The sequence below is a fragment of the Vidua chalybeata genome, chromosome 6, assembly GCF_026979565.1.
Source record: "Vidua chalybeata isolate OUT-0048 chromosome 6, bVidCha1 merged haplotype, whole genome shotgun sequence".
Lineage (NCBI taxonomy): Eukaryota > Metazoa > Chordata > Aves > Passeriformes > Viduidae > Vidua > Vidua chalybeata.
This window is the reverse complement of record NC_071535.1, coordinates 52,882,565-52,898,199: the sequence shown is the minus strand read 5'-3', so window position 1 is coordinate 52,898,199 and position 15,635 is coordinate 52,882,565. Positions and strand designations below refer to the sequence as shown.

Sequence of the window (15,635 nt, the reverse complement as noted above, 5' to 3'; positions counted from 1 at the left end):
GAAAAGGCACATTTCACCGTACTGGAAGTACGCAGGAAAAACCCATCAGGACAACAACCTAGTGCTACCTTATTTCTTTATGGAGAATGCCTTTACATTATCTATTTTGGGGAGAAAAATATGTCTTTGTATTTATTTAATATATGATACATTTGGAGTGCCTTTAGATCCATTGATGCTACTGAAGTGGAACTAATAACTAAAAATCTTCAGAAAGAACTGTCAGTAAAGTTGGTTGTTTGCAGAGAAAAGACTTCCATGAATTTGGAAATATGTTTTAGATTATTTTTCTCTGTGCACTTACACACCTGCATCTGAGAACAAATTGATATGCTGACAGTCAAAAAATGAAGCAATTAAAAGAGCAGAATTGAAGTTGCTGCCAGTATCAGCGAAACTGCAGTAGAAGAGTTTGGAGTTTAAGAACAAAAGATGCAAAAAGAGGTAAGTAGCAGCAACACACTCTGAATCAGGCATTTAAATGGATGGCCAAACAAAGGCACTGGGGGCTCACAGTAAAATGCAGGACATAAGGACATTTTGCAAGAGATAAACTTGGAAGAGATGCTGAAAGCCTTTCTACAATATCCACCTTAAGATATGCCAATTTAGTAAAGGAAGACAGCTTTAGACAAAAGAAAAGTTGACTATATGTGGGTATGAAAACAGGAGAGTTCCACAAACAGGTGATAAGAGCATCCCTTTAAATCTCAAAGCCCCAGGGTGCACAGGACCAACCTGGACAGAGAAGTCCTGGCTAGCATCTGCACAATATATATCCAGGGAGATGATGAGCATCTGCACAATATATATCCAGCATCTGCTGTTGTGGAGCCAAGCTGAGTCATCACTACAATTGGCTTTCCCTTTTACCATATATACTACATTCGGTCGCTCTGCTGAAATTAAAAACCAGTCTCCCACTCCCATGCTTGAACAGGTTTTTGTGTTTAAATTACATCCATTAATTTCAGTATTCCAGTCTGCAGAAGTCTACACAACAGCTCATTACAACTTTCCAAATTTCATAACAAACCCAAAAATTATATCCTTAAGTTTCCCTCTATTAAAATATGCTGGCAGAAAAAGCAATATTCAAAGTATCCTAACATTGTGTCAAGTAAAAATTGTGAACTTTTCCTTCCCTGAAAGAAAGCATTGCTATGTTTAAAATGTTATATTTTCTCCAACAGCCCATCTCTAATGTGAAAATTAATGTGCCCTGCCTGAGAGCCTCTGCAATAATATTGAATGCATTAAAAATTGCTGCTTCTATTCGATACTGATTAGTTAGCTTTTAAAGTATAACCCAGCCAGCCACAATTACATTTTATTGATTTACATTTTTTATCACATTTTATGTAACATAAAATTAATTTCCAAATTTTTTATCTGGTTAGCAAACATTCTCGCTAATTTGAGAATTTGAAAAAGGCTTCCTGTGAATTAAAACAGGAAAAAGTGTAGGAAGGACTTCAAAAGTGTAGTACTGTGGTAGCTGCCAGAAGTACTTCCTTCACCAGTGTGGCAAAACTGATGGCTAAGCCTAAAAGCCTCATCACGTACCAAAGCAGCTCAACAGTTAAAATAACCACAGAAACCTGTGCTTTTTAACACAATTATTTAAGAAAAAATACATTTTGCCTAAAAAAAAAAAAATAGGCTTTATGGCTTCCCAAAAGGAAATGAAAGAAATGTTCTAATGATTGTCTTGATTTGATTCTAATTTTTTTTTTACAAATGATGTGAAGGAATGACTAGCTAGAAGGTGTTGGGAAGAGAGTAGATCTGTCTTCAAATATTTCCACTGATCTGACATATTTTTAATATAACTGAATCATGAAAAAATTAAGAATAATAAAAATTTTGCAGCTTCAAATACATTTCCTTATTCTTTCAAATAAAGTAATAATAAAAAAGAGTCACAATGTGAAATTGTGTGGGCCTAGGATCTCTGAGTCATCTTTAATCTGTTGTAATTTAGAACTAGACTGATGAATAATCAGTAATTTAGAACTAACTGAAATTTAGACTGACAAAATAAATTTCACAGAGGCATTCCCAGTTTTTACTGGGTTTGTAGAATCATTTTTACAGCCTACAGCCCACACTCCTGTGACCTCCATCTATACCACCAGAGAAGCTCCAACCTCATGGACCTTTTCCTTGATGGAGGGGGCAGTCATCCCCAAGAAGTGGCCTCTTTCTGGTCAGGCAGGCACTGATGCAAAGCCCAAAGCATGCTCCTCTCCTGAGCAGGGATCTCCAACACCGGCCAGGACAGCTGAGCCCAGCCCTTCCTGCAGTTGGGCAGTACTGGCACCGAGGTCTTACTGCACTTCCACTCATCTTGGTAGAAAATCCAGTTTCTTCCTTCATCTAAAGTGAGACTTTGTCATAAGAAAAGGGAAGTGCTATGTAATTATTGCAGCTGCCTCATTTTTTTATACAGTTTTATATCTAGACTGGTACCTTTCCATGACTGCTCTAGACATACAAGTCAGTTGACCCAGTCCCTAGGACAGTTACAGGGGCTTCTGTTCAGCTCTAAAATTAAATGAAATGCAGCATTGCTTTTTACAACCAAGCACCAGCTGGATGGGGCTGAAGAAGTTCTTTAGTGGATATTGCCTAACACCCCTTATCTTAAATGCTGCATCATTAACTTTAAAACTAAGGAAAAATAAATGTAAAAGAAAAAGAAAATTGTGATTAATTATTTTAGAATTACTTTTAAAAGAAATCCTCATTCTGGCATGAAGATCTTGGGAAAGTAGTGAGTACCGTTTCCCAGTTTTTAAATTATTGAACCACAGTGAAGACAGCAATTACTGAAGCAATGGGAAGACACATGCCCAGAGAAGCTGTGAATGCTCTGTCTCTGGAAATGCTCAAGATCAGCTGGGACAGGGCACTGAGCAACCTGGTCTAGTATAACATGTCCCTGTCTATGCCAGGGACATGGAACAAGATGATCTTCCAACTCAAACCATACCAAGATTCCATGAAGATCTGGGCCTGGTGAACTCAGGAACTTAGGAACGTGCCTGTTGGGTGCTGCCTCTGAGGGGGTAGTGAAGGCACGTGTTGTCTACAAACATGAGCTGCTGAGCTTGCTGCCCCAACAATCATATTGATGCCAGAATGATTTTTGCTTTTCTATTTCCTTCATATATATTCATAGGTCTATTGCTATGTAGTTATATAGCTCCTAGCTAGCCCCCGTACTTCTCCCTACCCTGATAGGTAGAAAGACAAAGCACAATCCAGAGGCTCCAAGCCAGGGCATCCAGGGCCTCTAACCTATGTGGGTTCTTCCTGGGAGCCAAGGTTGAAGCTAGCTCTTTGAGACACCTTTCACAAACAAAGTTTAGTTCCTCCCTAAATGGAGGCTACAGTAAGAGGTGGAGCCAAAAGGGGGAATTACCTCACCACTTATGTCTGTAATTGGGGATTTTTGTCAATTATGCTAATTTGCTAAACTTATAAAACTGTATTCACCCCACAAGGGGGTGGTCGCTTTCTATATCTGCCCCTTGGTGGCCTCCAATAAAGACCAGCCTTTAGATTACATCCTATACGAATATGGTCTCCAAAATGTGTTGCTTTATTTCTAGGTCTTTAAGGCATCAATATTTAGTCTGCATCCAGAGGCTCAGCAGGGCCTGTCATTGAGTATTAGTACTCAGATTGAATAATAAAGGACAGCAACATCCTTGGTTGTGCCTGGCTTTTCCCCTCTGTTGGCAGAACACCTTACATTTGAGTGCTTTACCATCTGTGTGCTATGCTGATGGATGAAGGAGCCCAACACTGACCATCCAATGCTGCTACCAGACTGGAACAGACCTGTCCACACTCTCTGCACTCCAAAGATATTCATTCAGTGCTCTCAGCATATGCCTCTTCTGGACCCCCGAGGTCTCCTAAGGTCTGCTGTTGAGCACAGGGCCAAGTCTGAGCAGCGTGGATGCACTTTGAAGAGCTTTGGGCTGGAACACAGGCTCAGGATAGTACTCAAATATAAATCCCACCAGACTGCAGCGGAATAAATGAACTCTTCAGTAGTATGTGAAGGAAAAGCAATCAATCTGAATGTTCAGCAGCTGTTCACAGAATCAAATATCCAGAGAGGGCTTGAAGTACAACATCTGAGGAGATTCTGTAAATGAGGAGAGCACAACATCTACTTGCAAATGCCAGTAAAGCATTCCCATCCATTTGCTTATATCTGATACTTTAGAAATGTTTCAAGTCTGAGACTCACAGAAGTTGTTCTATTTATTGCAAGAACAAGAGAAATAATCTGCCTTATTTTTTTCTGTGTTGTACCAAATTATTTTAAAATGGCGTAGCAGTTTTTCATGCTTAATCCTATCTGAATTTTGTTATGCTTTGATTTATTTTAGCAAAATCAGCAAAATACTGTGCATTTTTTTTTATTTTATAAAACCAATTTTAATGTACTCATTTGCTGCAGAGCCTTGTAAAATGAATTACTAAACAAATGAAATCTTTCACCCTGTATCTGATCTAGTTTGGAGCTGTCCACGGTATGGCAGTAACTGAAGTGACCTACTTGAGAGTTAACTTCTCATTAGCTGGTTTTGAGGGAGAGGAGCTTCCCCAGGGAATAAGAAGAGTCTTGGGAGCGTATGTCTTTTGGTTTGATGATTCCATTTGCACTACTCTTATCCCTGAGGCACACTAAGATTATAAGGGGCATACTCTATTTTTCAGGGTGCCACAGCAAAATGTTCACAGCTGCAGTCTACTATTGGACTTCAAGACTTTATTCTGGATATTCTGGAATAATGTCTGATTTCTCCTGGCACACGGAAGGAACAGCAGATTATATACAGCTTCTTCATGCCCAGAATGCTTCCAAAAAGCTCAGAGGATAGTTTGACAGAAACTACATTATATTAGTCTATTTTTTAACATGGGAAATAAGCATTCAAGTTCATATATTGCTGTCTGATGTCACATGATTTGTGTTTGTTACTAACACTGTCTTGTCAACAAATGTCATAAGGCACTGAGATAAGGAGCCATGCAGGCCACCTGAATTAGAACTGGACAACAAATGTAATAGAAAAACCCTGAATCCCATTTGTAAGATCCAGGACAACCACCAGACTGGGTTCAGGCAGTAAGCCAACAGCAGAATTCAAATGGTGAGAACAAGTGTGAGAGGCTCTCACTGGTATCTTCCCTTATTCACCCACAAAGTACCGGGGGTAGTCTCAACTCAGGGTTGGTACTAAGGACAACCCAAAGTCTGACAGCCAGGAAAACCTCCTGCCCAGCCTCCTGGAGGGACTTCAGTACATTATCCCAAAAACATAAGCAACCAATCTTCATGACACGTGAACCTTCCTCCTTGGGAGCTGGAGTAAACCTGCTGCATGAGTGGAACTACAAAGGCACATTGCAAGATGCAGGAAAACTATGGTAGCATGACACAGCCCATTACAGAAGTCATTGCTAGTAGACACCAAAACCATAGGTGAACAGGGACCCCAGCCTATGAAATAGATTCACAAATGAGTAGCTGAAAAAGAGCCCTAAGCACAGCAGGCAGCACTGTGGCCAGAGGCAGGGCAAGAACAGCAGCTCAGAGCCAGCAGCTGAGTGACTGTCATGCTCAGGGAGCTGCAAGTGCCAACTATTCCTGAATGCTGCTGCCAATGGACAGACAACTAACCCATGGACAGAGACACAGCAAGCTAGCGTACAAAAATTCTAGCCATTGAGTGATCAAGAAAAAGAAAGAAACCTCACTGACCAAAAATCCCCAAACCAAGCCCAAAAATGAACAGTGAAGTAAGAGAAGCTGCAGAGTCCATGTTTCATACTTGCAGGCAGGGTAAATGATAGCATGTCAGGGCCTGTTTTCTATTATTACCTACTCTGTTGTAAAGGACGCAACTCAGAGAAAGGGAAGATACCAGGCCATGATGAGGGGACTTGGCATTCTAGGGCAGTTGGCAATGTAGATGCAACTACAGAGGACAAATGAGAAACCTCCCAAAAAAGAAAACCAGTGCTGAGAAAATCCTTCATCTAATTTGAAAATACAGGTGAGAAGCTGGATGTTTGCTTCAAGAGCCAGTATGCTGGAGGGACAACAAAGGCAGTGAGGACTCAGTGGTCCAGCTGCAGACTAAGCCTTTGTAATCCCTTGCAATACAACCCTCTGGGTAAAGCAGCTGAGCAAATATTAGGAGAAAGAAGGCAACTGTGCTTTTTTAAAACAAAGAGATTGCAACAAGAGTGGAATCTGGAGGGACTAGCAGAGTAGCAAAGGGTTTGGAATAGACACCATGAAGTCCATCTGCTGCCATTAGGTTTGACTGCTAGCTGCTGTTGACTAATTTATAAAAAGTTCCATCATTAAGTAGTTAGTTTAGATTTAGATACATGCAGTCCTCTCAGTTTATTATTGAATGTGAAATACTCAGAGCAGCAGACACAAACAGAAATGTTATGTTCTCTACAGCTCACAAAAGCAAATGCCTTTCAGTTCCAGGCTTTAATTTATAGTCTTTCTTCCAGGTGGTGACAAGGCACAGATCCAAAGTACAGTATGGCTTACACCAGATGTTGGCACTCATGCAAGCCTAATTTTGGCAAGCAGGGGAAGAGTCAGGGCATTGAGATGCCGTGGCAGCCATTCTGGTGTTGGCTTGGTGCCTTGAGAGCATGGCAGAATTTCATGTGTGTGTGTGAACTCCAGATACTTTCCCCAATTATTTTATGTTCTTTAAAGCAAAGCAAGTCTCCAGCTGTTACAGTGTGGAGAAGCAAACTTTAAGCAACCAAATGAGTGCATCTGATACAGAAGTACGTAGAAATGTTTGAACTTGCAGAGTCTGAAACTCTATCTCTGCATAGCAACACATTGTGCACTTCAGCCTGATTCAGGTGGGCAGCAATTTAGATGACAATGATGATGTTTTAATTACAACTATTTCTAATTTTGGCTTTTATTGAGTGCAGTGTTGAGTCAAGATAGAACTTGAACATTTGTACAAACAAAGTTGACTTAAATAGTACTATAAACTCCAAATTGTTGGCCTACCAAAACCCCACAAGAAATAATGCTCAATTAGTGCTGATGTTTGTTAGCAGCATCATGAAAAAGCAGCTAGAGATTACAAGTGAAACAAACTCAACTGCTAAACACAGATCGTGTGCTGCTTTACTATTTGGCTATTCCCTCTTGAGCATCCTGGGTTGAAGAGAGCAACTTCAATTCAGTCATGGATGACATGAAGCTAAATAGTATTGCAGTGCTACAAAAAGCAGGTGAAAAAGCAAGCAAAGAATCATAAAAAGAAGAGCTGAACCAATGTTCCTCTAATTCAGAGCTGAGAGAATGGAGGGTAAGAAATGAAAGACTACCATCTAAGGGATCCCTGTAAGGGATAGAGAATTCAATAAAGGCATTATATGGACATATGGCAAGGGCAGCTGCAAGGCATGCCTGCAGCCTGGGTAAGCATCCAGGTGATAACATGGCAGGAGGACATGATTTGTTGGTCTCTCAAATTTTGGTGCTGTAATCCTCACTGAAACTCTGTTAAGATATGCCTTAATTTAACTTTCGTTTAATATAACTCTAATTTCAATAGGATTATAAGGGGATTGGCTCTCCAGAAAAAAAAATTGAGGGGAATTAAGGTACTTCTGAGAGAAATCTTCATCTAACATGTCCTAGTTAGCAGAAGAGACACACACCCTCTTTCAGGCATGCTAAAAAGCCTTATCCTGGGGCAACATGGCAATGATTCAGGAACACAGACAAATCTTTTCATATCAGGGGATATGCCTTGCATTTTAATCACTTGACAGAGAAGACAGCCAGGGGCCTGAACCCAGGAGGAGGCATAGTGTGGGGTGGGGCTTTATTTGGCTCACTGGTCATGGATTAGCTATCTGAGATGAAAAAAGATTCCAGCAAGAGATCGTGTAATGCTACTAACACCAGTTCTATTTCCAGGTACATCAGAATTTAGCCTCAAATTAAGTCAGTAGTATGGCTCCATAGTTACCCTGGTCTCACTCAGTGAATCATTGGCTTTGTTACCAGGGAAACTGGCTGCCAGGAAAGGGTTGAGGTTTAGGATGAATGTTCTCTGTTGTGGACAAGACAAGAAATATGTAATACTGGAATAGTGTGCGTCAGCTGACAGTACTTTCGTCTTTGAAAACCTCCCCTCCCAAATTCAACTCCCTCTTTGATGATGACCAAGATGATGAAAGGAACTCTTTAGCTAAAAGACACCTATGACAACTGTTGTATGAGCAAAAGTACATAACTTCACAAACGACCTTAAAAATCACCAGTACCAGGCATCACCGTGTTTTATCTGCAGTGAGCGCTACTGTTGGATGTTCAAGGTATCTTAGCTACCAATTCTAAGATTAGTTTTGAGTACACCATATCATTGTTTATCCAGCGTATTTGATATCAAGTAACAGATCTCCATGCATTTATCTGTCTTTTTAAAAATATTTTTTCAATTAAGGCACCTAAGGAATCCCTTTAAGAAGAAATTTGTTCACAAAAACGCTACTAAAGGTGTCCTTCATAGCAACAATTTCAAATGAGGTGATGGTGGCAGGCTGAGAGCAGCATACATTCTTTTCATATGTTCCTCTGCTTTTTCACCGTTGTTGACCTCTCTCTGAGAGGCACATGAATACCTTGCCTATACCTTTACTTTGTGTACAGCACACAAAACCAGATCACCCAAAACACCTGACCTGAACAGTCTTGCTCCATGGAGGTAATGAAAGCCCATCTGAACTGGTGAGAGCTAGAAAAATCAGAAGCTTAAAGATAAGTGAATTAATAACCTCTAAGTAAGCACTATGGATATTTTAAATCCATAGCAGGGATGTGGGCATTACTTTTAGTAATACAATTATAACAGCAAGGATTTTGAAAGGAAATTGATGCATTTAATAACCCCTTATATTTGTCTATTAAGTCATCCAGAGCATTTAAACACATTAATTTTCATAGCTGATATATAAAGTCATATTTGTTAAACTTGTTTCTATTTTATCCTTGTGAAGTGCATGCACATAGAACAAAAACAGTTTTGAAATTCTGTCTTTTCAACAATATGCACTAGGGTTTTTTCCACAATGTTTCAAAAAGGAGTCTAAAAAACACAGAGGTCCATTAAAGTGTTCAGCATCTCTAAACAAGAAAGACAAATGCTCCTCTATATATAATTCCAGCCTCTAAACATGCCTGCGTGCTGGATTCAGGGGGACATCTGTAGGAGTATGTGCACACTGTGAAGCACCTACTTAATTTAATTAGATGGATCTCTGTACTAGCAAAGTATTTCTGCCTGTGAAAATTACAGAAGCCTTTGATCTACGATTCCAAGCAAAGGGGGAACAAGCTTATTACCTACCAGGCATTTCCTACACTGTCCTATGCTTTCCACAAAGCCCCCAATGAGGTCAGCCCTTTGGAAAAGGAATATACCTAGGTTGCAGGAGAGAGAATTATGAAGAGCATTCCTCAGAAGCAGTTTATCAACAGATGGCTTGTGGGGCTAGCAGCCCATGCAAAAGGAGCAAACATTTATTTCCCCATGGATCTGTCAAGAATTGGTCTCCCCAAATCTCCTGGGAATCAGTTTTCTCAGGTAAAAATTCCAGGCCTTCAATTTTTGTCCTTACTGGACCAATAGTCATGTCTAGAGCTGTTTTGATGTTCGAAAAGGCCTGATTTCTTTAAACACATGAATGTGCCCCAGTGTTACATAAAAAAGATCCTGTATCCCAGGATGCAAATGCCAAAAGATGATGCTAGGGAAGGACTTTAAAACAAGGAAATTGCACTGTACTTCAAGTACGTTCACTATTTCCAGATCAAAATATCATCTCTGCAAACACATAGAAACCCTTGGTGAATTTCTCTTCCCTGAAAATCTCCCACTTCCTATGGTTCCCACATGAAGTTTTAGCACCCCCAAACCCATGAGTCTGACAGCTACCATCTGACACCATCAATACAGGCATAAAAGAATTTATACTGACACTGCTAGTGAAAGGGATTGACAAATAGCAGCTCTTCAGCTGCTAAAACAAGAACATGAAAAGAGGTTGATTTAAATAGATTTCTATCACATGCAATTGAAAGAAATCAAGGATTTTGAACAACAAGAATGATTCTTTTAAAGCAACAATTAGAAGTCAGGCTAAGCTTTAGCTGTCTAAAAGTTCCATGCCTTATCTAAATTATTATCATTTCTTTATGCTATATCTATAGATAGGAATACATAGCAAGGCAACTTGCTCCAGATGACAAGTCAAACTCTTCCTATGATAGCTGTTTTCCTGGAAATTAACAGAAAATTAATAGGAGCATATCCATTCTCTTTTACTATTTGCTTCATTCACTGAAAAAAAGAAAACCTTGATTACATAAAATGATTCCTAAATTCCTAAAATACATAAGAAAATAACAAAATTGTATCCTATTAAAACATTCCTTAAAAAGCTGCTCAAAAAACTATAGGATAAACCACTGGTTTATCAGAAGGATAAAGTTCAGACAAAACCCACATAATTTTAATTTATCTTGTTGCTAAAAGAAACGTCTGACATCAGGAGTTTTCATTTGAAAGGAAGATTACCCTTGGCTACTAAAGGAAAAATTTTATCACTAGAAGCCCACTGCTGGAGTAATGTTTATAATACCTTCACCCCTAAATGGGTTCCCTTGAGTAATGCTACAGAACAGCTGGCTTCCCAGAAATATGATAGCATCTTCTACCATTTAATTGGGCCCCTGAACTTGGTGGAACACTCAGGAGAGGTTGTCCAGGCGCAGGTTATTTGCACTCTAGGATCTACATACATATACACAGGGTTTTGTTTTTTTTTAAAATTATTTCTAATTACTCTCTTCTCCTTGATAGATATTTGTAACTCTTATTAGAGCAATTTTGTAACAAGCCACATTACAGCTGAGTGTAAATCATCACACAAAATCAGAATCCTGGTTACTTCACACTAGAATAAATGAAATAATTTTGCTCAAGAGTTAGACTAACATGTTATGATTCTCAGCACTTCAATTTTTTGCCATCTTTCAAAACTATGGCAGTGAAAAAATGTCTGAAAATAAATATTTTCTTTGATATACAGGGTCATTTCACCAGACAGTGACAAATGTCTCAAAGGATGCAACATACAGATCACCTCAATACGAGGGAGGCTCAAGGATCTTTTGCTTTGTTTGTATTCACCAAAGAGATTTTAAGATAAATGTATACCTTAAAAAATTGCCTCATGCTGTCTATGTACTCACATTTGTAGCAACACAATTGTTGTCATGCACATCTTAAAAAAAACTTTGCTGACTAACACAAAAGTACAGAATCTGGAGTGATAGTCTGTTTATGCAGAAAATGGACTACCTCAGGTGACAGGAGAAAAGCCACCACACTTGGAAATAAAATAAATATTGTGATAGCCTGTACACTTACCATTAGAGATAAATACCAATTTTTATGCCTGTATGGAAAAAAAAAACACCTACACTCATCACAGCAGTGGGTGCAATTCAATTTGCAGTTACACAATTTTAAATTAAGATTTACTTTTCTAAAGCCAGTGTCATTCTGCTGACAGAGTGACCTGAAAAAGGAGTTCAGCTGATTTCTCAACTGGTCTGGATCCCACAGGTCACATTCATTGTGTGCATACCAGTTATCTCCCAGGTGCCAAGTCGGAGCAAAGAAATCAGTCAACCTCCTGGGGTTATGGAGATGTGGCACATCCAGGATGAAGATGGCATGATTGTATGAGCCTGATATCCCTCTTCCAGGTAGCTGGGTCATCCAGATGGGTGACCTCAGGCCCTCATGTCTCCTTTGGTTATTTTACAAGATACTTACTGCACCACTGTGGCTGGACCTCCTCTCCCCCAACCTGGCCAGTAATGTGCACCAAGCTCTAATAAGCTCTTTTCTAGGATCATACAAGAGGTTCTTGCAATACTGATCAGGTTTACAGGCTGTCTGTACTTTTGCAGGAATGAGTTGGTAAGATATTTTTATTGCCTTTATATAACAATAACCAAGTGCTGAACTCTAACTGACAGACTGTTCAAGGTTTTTCTGTCTGCACTTTCAGTGCCCACACCAGATCAGATTCCTCTTTCTCACTCATCTTTTACCCCTTGGATTCATCATTTCTAGTTTCTTTCCCCAAAAAACTCACTAGCATTTCTTTCTTGACCCAACACAGAGCTGCAAAGAGAACTACCTACTCCATCTCTCAGCAAATCCCCTAACCACTTCTCCATGTTGGTGCTTTTTCTTCTGAAACTAATGGGAATTATTAGCTGAAGATAGATTTCATGATTTTTTTGCCCCAGTCAATACATTTAAAAATTAAGTCAGACATCCACCTCATTACAACCCATACTCTCTGAGGAACTGCAAGCGTACCTCGAGTGCTACAGCCAGCTCTGGGGTTCCAGCACAGGAATAACAAGGGCCTGTTGGAGTGAGTCCAGAGGAGGCCACCACAATGATCAGAAGGATGAAGCACCTCTCCTACAAGGAAAGGCTGAGAGAATTGGGTTTTGGGTTTGTTCAGCCTGGAGAAGAGGCTTTGGGGTGACCTCATTATGGCCTTCTAGAACTTGAAGGGAGCCTTCAAGAAAGATGAAGAGAGACTCTTTACAAGGGTAGTGACGAGGGGGAATGGATTCAGACTAAAAGACAGTAGGTTTAATTTACATATTAGGAATTAGGAAGAAATTCATTACTCTGAGGGTGATGAGACACTAGAACAGGTTGTCCAGAGAAGTTGTGGATGCCTCATCCCTGGAAGCGTTCAAGGCCAGGCTGGATACTCACTAGGAATATATGATTTGGCATTACATATATTGATACATGATGAAAATTACTTAAGTGTCATGGTGATGACAAAGAAAACACATTAAGCTTTGGAAAAAGAAATATGTATCTGTAGTAATCCTAGTTATAAACCATTTAAGATAGATCACTACCTACACAGGTACTAAGCAAGTATGACCTTCTGTAATTCCACCAAACAGATGTCAGTGTCAGGTTTCTTTCTACTAATAAGTTTAATGCTAAGTGTCCTTATGATCTTAGCATATAAACTGCATGTGGCCCTTGTACAAATCAAACACGTATGCACAGATGTATTCAACAATAGTGTTTGTTTACAGTACAAAATAAATTCAGTTAAATCTTAAAGCTTAAATGTATGTGAAGACACTCAAGAAGAAATAATTTATCCTACATTTTTCAGAAGGTGCTAAGTTTTTGGCTAAAAGAAATGAAAAGCAAGAGCTTTATAAGAAAACTTAATTTTGATTCAAAAAATATTTGATGTGAGAGACAACTGGGCAATTAAATCTCAATTTTCAAGAAAACAGGCTCCCTAATTTTTTGTTTTGCTGACCCAAGAAAAATGACAGATCCTAACCACAATGAATCACAGAGATGCAGTCTAGATACCACAGGAAAAGAAACAATCTTATCTCTAATGACCAGCAGCATATTTTTTAATGTGTAATAACAACCACACATATAAATTACTACTTTCTCTAATTCATCACACCCAACATCATGAAAAACATCAGAGATGTTCTTCTATTGCATTTCCACTTTCAGGCACCAGAGGAATGAAGCCTTTGCTCAATGCCTATCACATCTGGAAAGGTGAGGCAAAAAGGATTCTTCCAAACTGAAAATCAGAAAACCAGCTAAGTTTTAAAACTTGGTGTCCTAGATTTTAGAATGTTAAGTAAGGTGCTAAGGAATTTACTACATGGCATGTGACTAGTACCCGGTTTAGAAGTTGTTCACATACACCTCTCTGACAATATTAATGATCCCAGCTGTGTCAAAAGTGTGCAGTTATATGGCTTCAGCCTCAAATTGAATAATTCCTTTGGTAAAAGAGAATCCCATACTGTTACCTTGGGGAATTGTACAAGTCAACACTAAATGATCAATTTTGTCCATAATCCTGAAAGTACGAGTCAGGATTAAACTGTAATCATGACTTGTTATTAGATCAGTATATGTCTGACTAATGCTTGGCTGCAGGAGGATTTATCACAAGTTCAGTTACATCGAATGCTTTCCCACTTACATTGCTCCCTGCAGAGCTAATCGGATCTCAGTGGAAGTTTATGGGAAATTCAGCTACTAAAGTGACTGATATACAAGTCTTGCGTGTCCCTTCTTTCTGACACGTATCTGTGGGAAGAGATGGGATGGAGTTGAGCCACGGGCTGTGGGACATGCCTGCAGAAGCACATGGCAGCACAGAACAACACATGGCAGCACAAGAAGCACATGGCAGCACAAAGTAGCGGCACACGGCAGCACATGGCAGCTTGTCTCTGCATGACCTTGGGGGGAGGAGGCGTCACGCAGCAGAGCCCTGTGGGAGAGGATGTCACAATAGAGATGGACAAGACACTTGTTTCTTCATGCAGAACAGCTGCATCTTTATTCACATAGCTCATTATCATTATTTATATCATTATCAGAAGGCACCGTGTTTAAATCTAATTGGTCAGCAATTTGTTGAAACTCAGTTCATTGGCTGGTAATCGCTAGTGTACATGTCCATCAAACTTTTCCCTTTCTAGAAATGTTCACATTTTTATCTCCTGGAAAGTGAATGTTTCACATGGGTAGAATTTTCCACTCCATAAGAGTTAGCTGTCCTCTCACAAGAATAGATTCTTATGCAAACTGATTCTCATTCTTATAACTCTTTTCTCACGGGAACTTACCAGATTAGCTGTTAGCTTAGCCAAAGTAACAAGGCCTGATTTTACAAGGCCTTTCTTTTATAAAACTTTACCCATATACGAGAGGAGCCTGCCAGGAGCTGACAGACAGGTGAACAGCGCGTGATCACCCCATGGAAGGACATTTAGAGCACGTGTGGCTGACATGGCAATGTGGGATAGGTCACGTCATGAGAATTACCATGTAAGGAAACACTGTGCCTTGAAGAACTGTATAAAACCAGCTTGTTTCTTTAATTAAATGATTCAGATTCCCTGCCGGTCTAAATCTGTCGTTACAGGTATTTTCTCCTTTTCTTTTGCTTTTTCTCAAAACTGTTTTCTTTTTTTTTTTTTTTTTTTAGGTTTACTTCTGCACTGGTTCTGGCTTGTATTAATTATCTTTTTGTTCCTCTTTTCTCTCATTTTTCCCTATCATTTTTTCAGTTTCTAATCTAGCTGTAGCACAAAGTTGAGGCAGACTGTAGCTACAACATGTACCAGAGAATATTCTCTCTTTTTTTTTTTTTTTTCAGGTGTCCACAGAATTCCTTGAAGAGATATCCTTGTAATGACTTAAAGGAGAAAAACTGACATGCACTGGGAGGTGGCCATTCTTCCAGGGGCAGTGAAGCACACACATTCCCACAAAGGCCCAGAAGAGAAACCAGGAATTACTGGTTTCTGTAAAAAAAAATTTATGGACAGTGCAAGCAACTGTCAAAAAACCTCTGTCAAAGACCAGGCAGGATATAGCCTTGAAAAATAAGGATACTTATGGCACCTAAACAGTCTTCTTTGTGTGTTTTGTATG

The 15,635-nt window shown here is 39.5% G+C and overlaps 1 long non-coding RNA gene across 1 annotated transcript; it reads right to left on the bottom strand.

Annotated features, from left to right (window-relative positions):
• Positions 1 to 2,302: 2,302 nt before the first annotated feature.
• On the bottom strand, positions 2,303 to 15,124 carry LOC128789941 (uncharacterized). The gene is made up of 4 exons (XR_008431582.1): positions 15,024 to 15,124; positions 14,173 to 14,279; positions 3,776 to 4,162; positions 2,303 to 2,390 (listed from the first exon to the last, which is right to left on the bottom strand). It is a non-coding gene; the product is annotated as an uncharacterized LOC128789941 (long non-coding RNA).
• Positions 15,125 to 15,635: the final 511 nt, after the last annotated feature.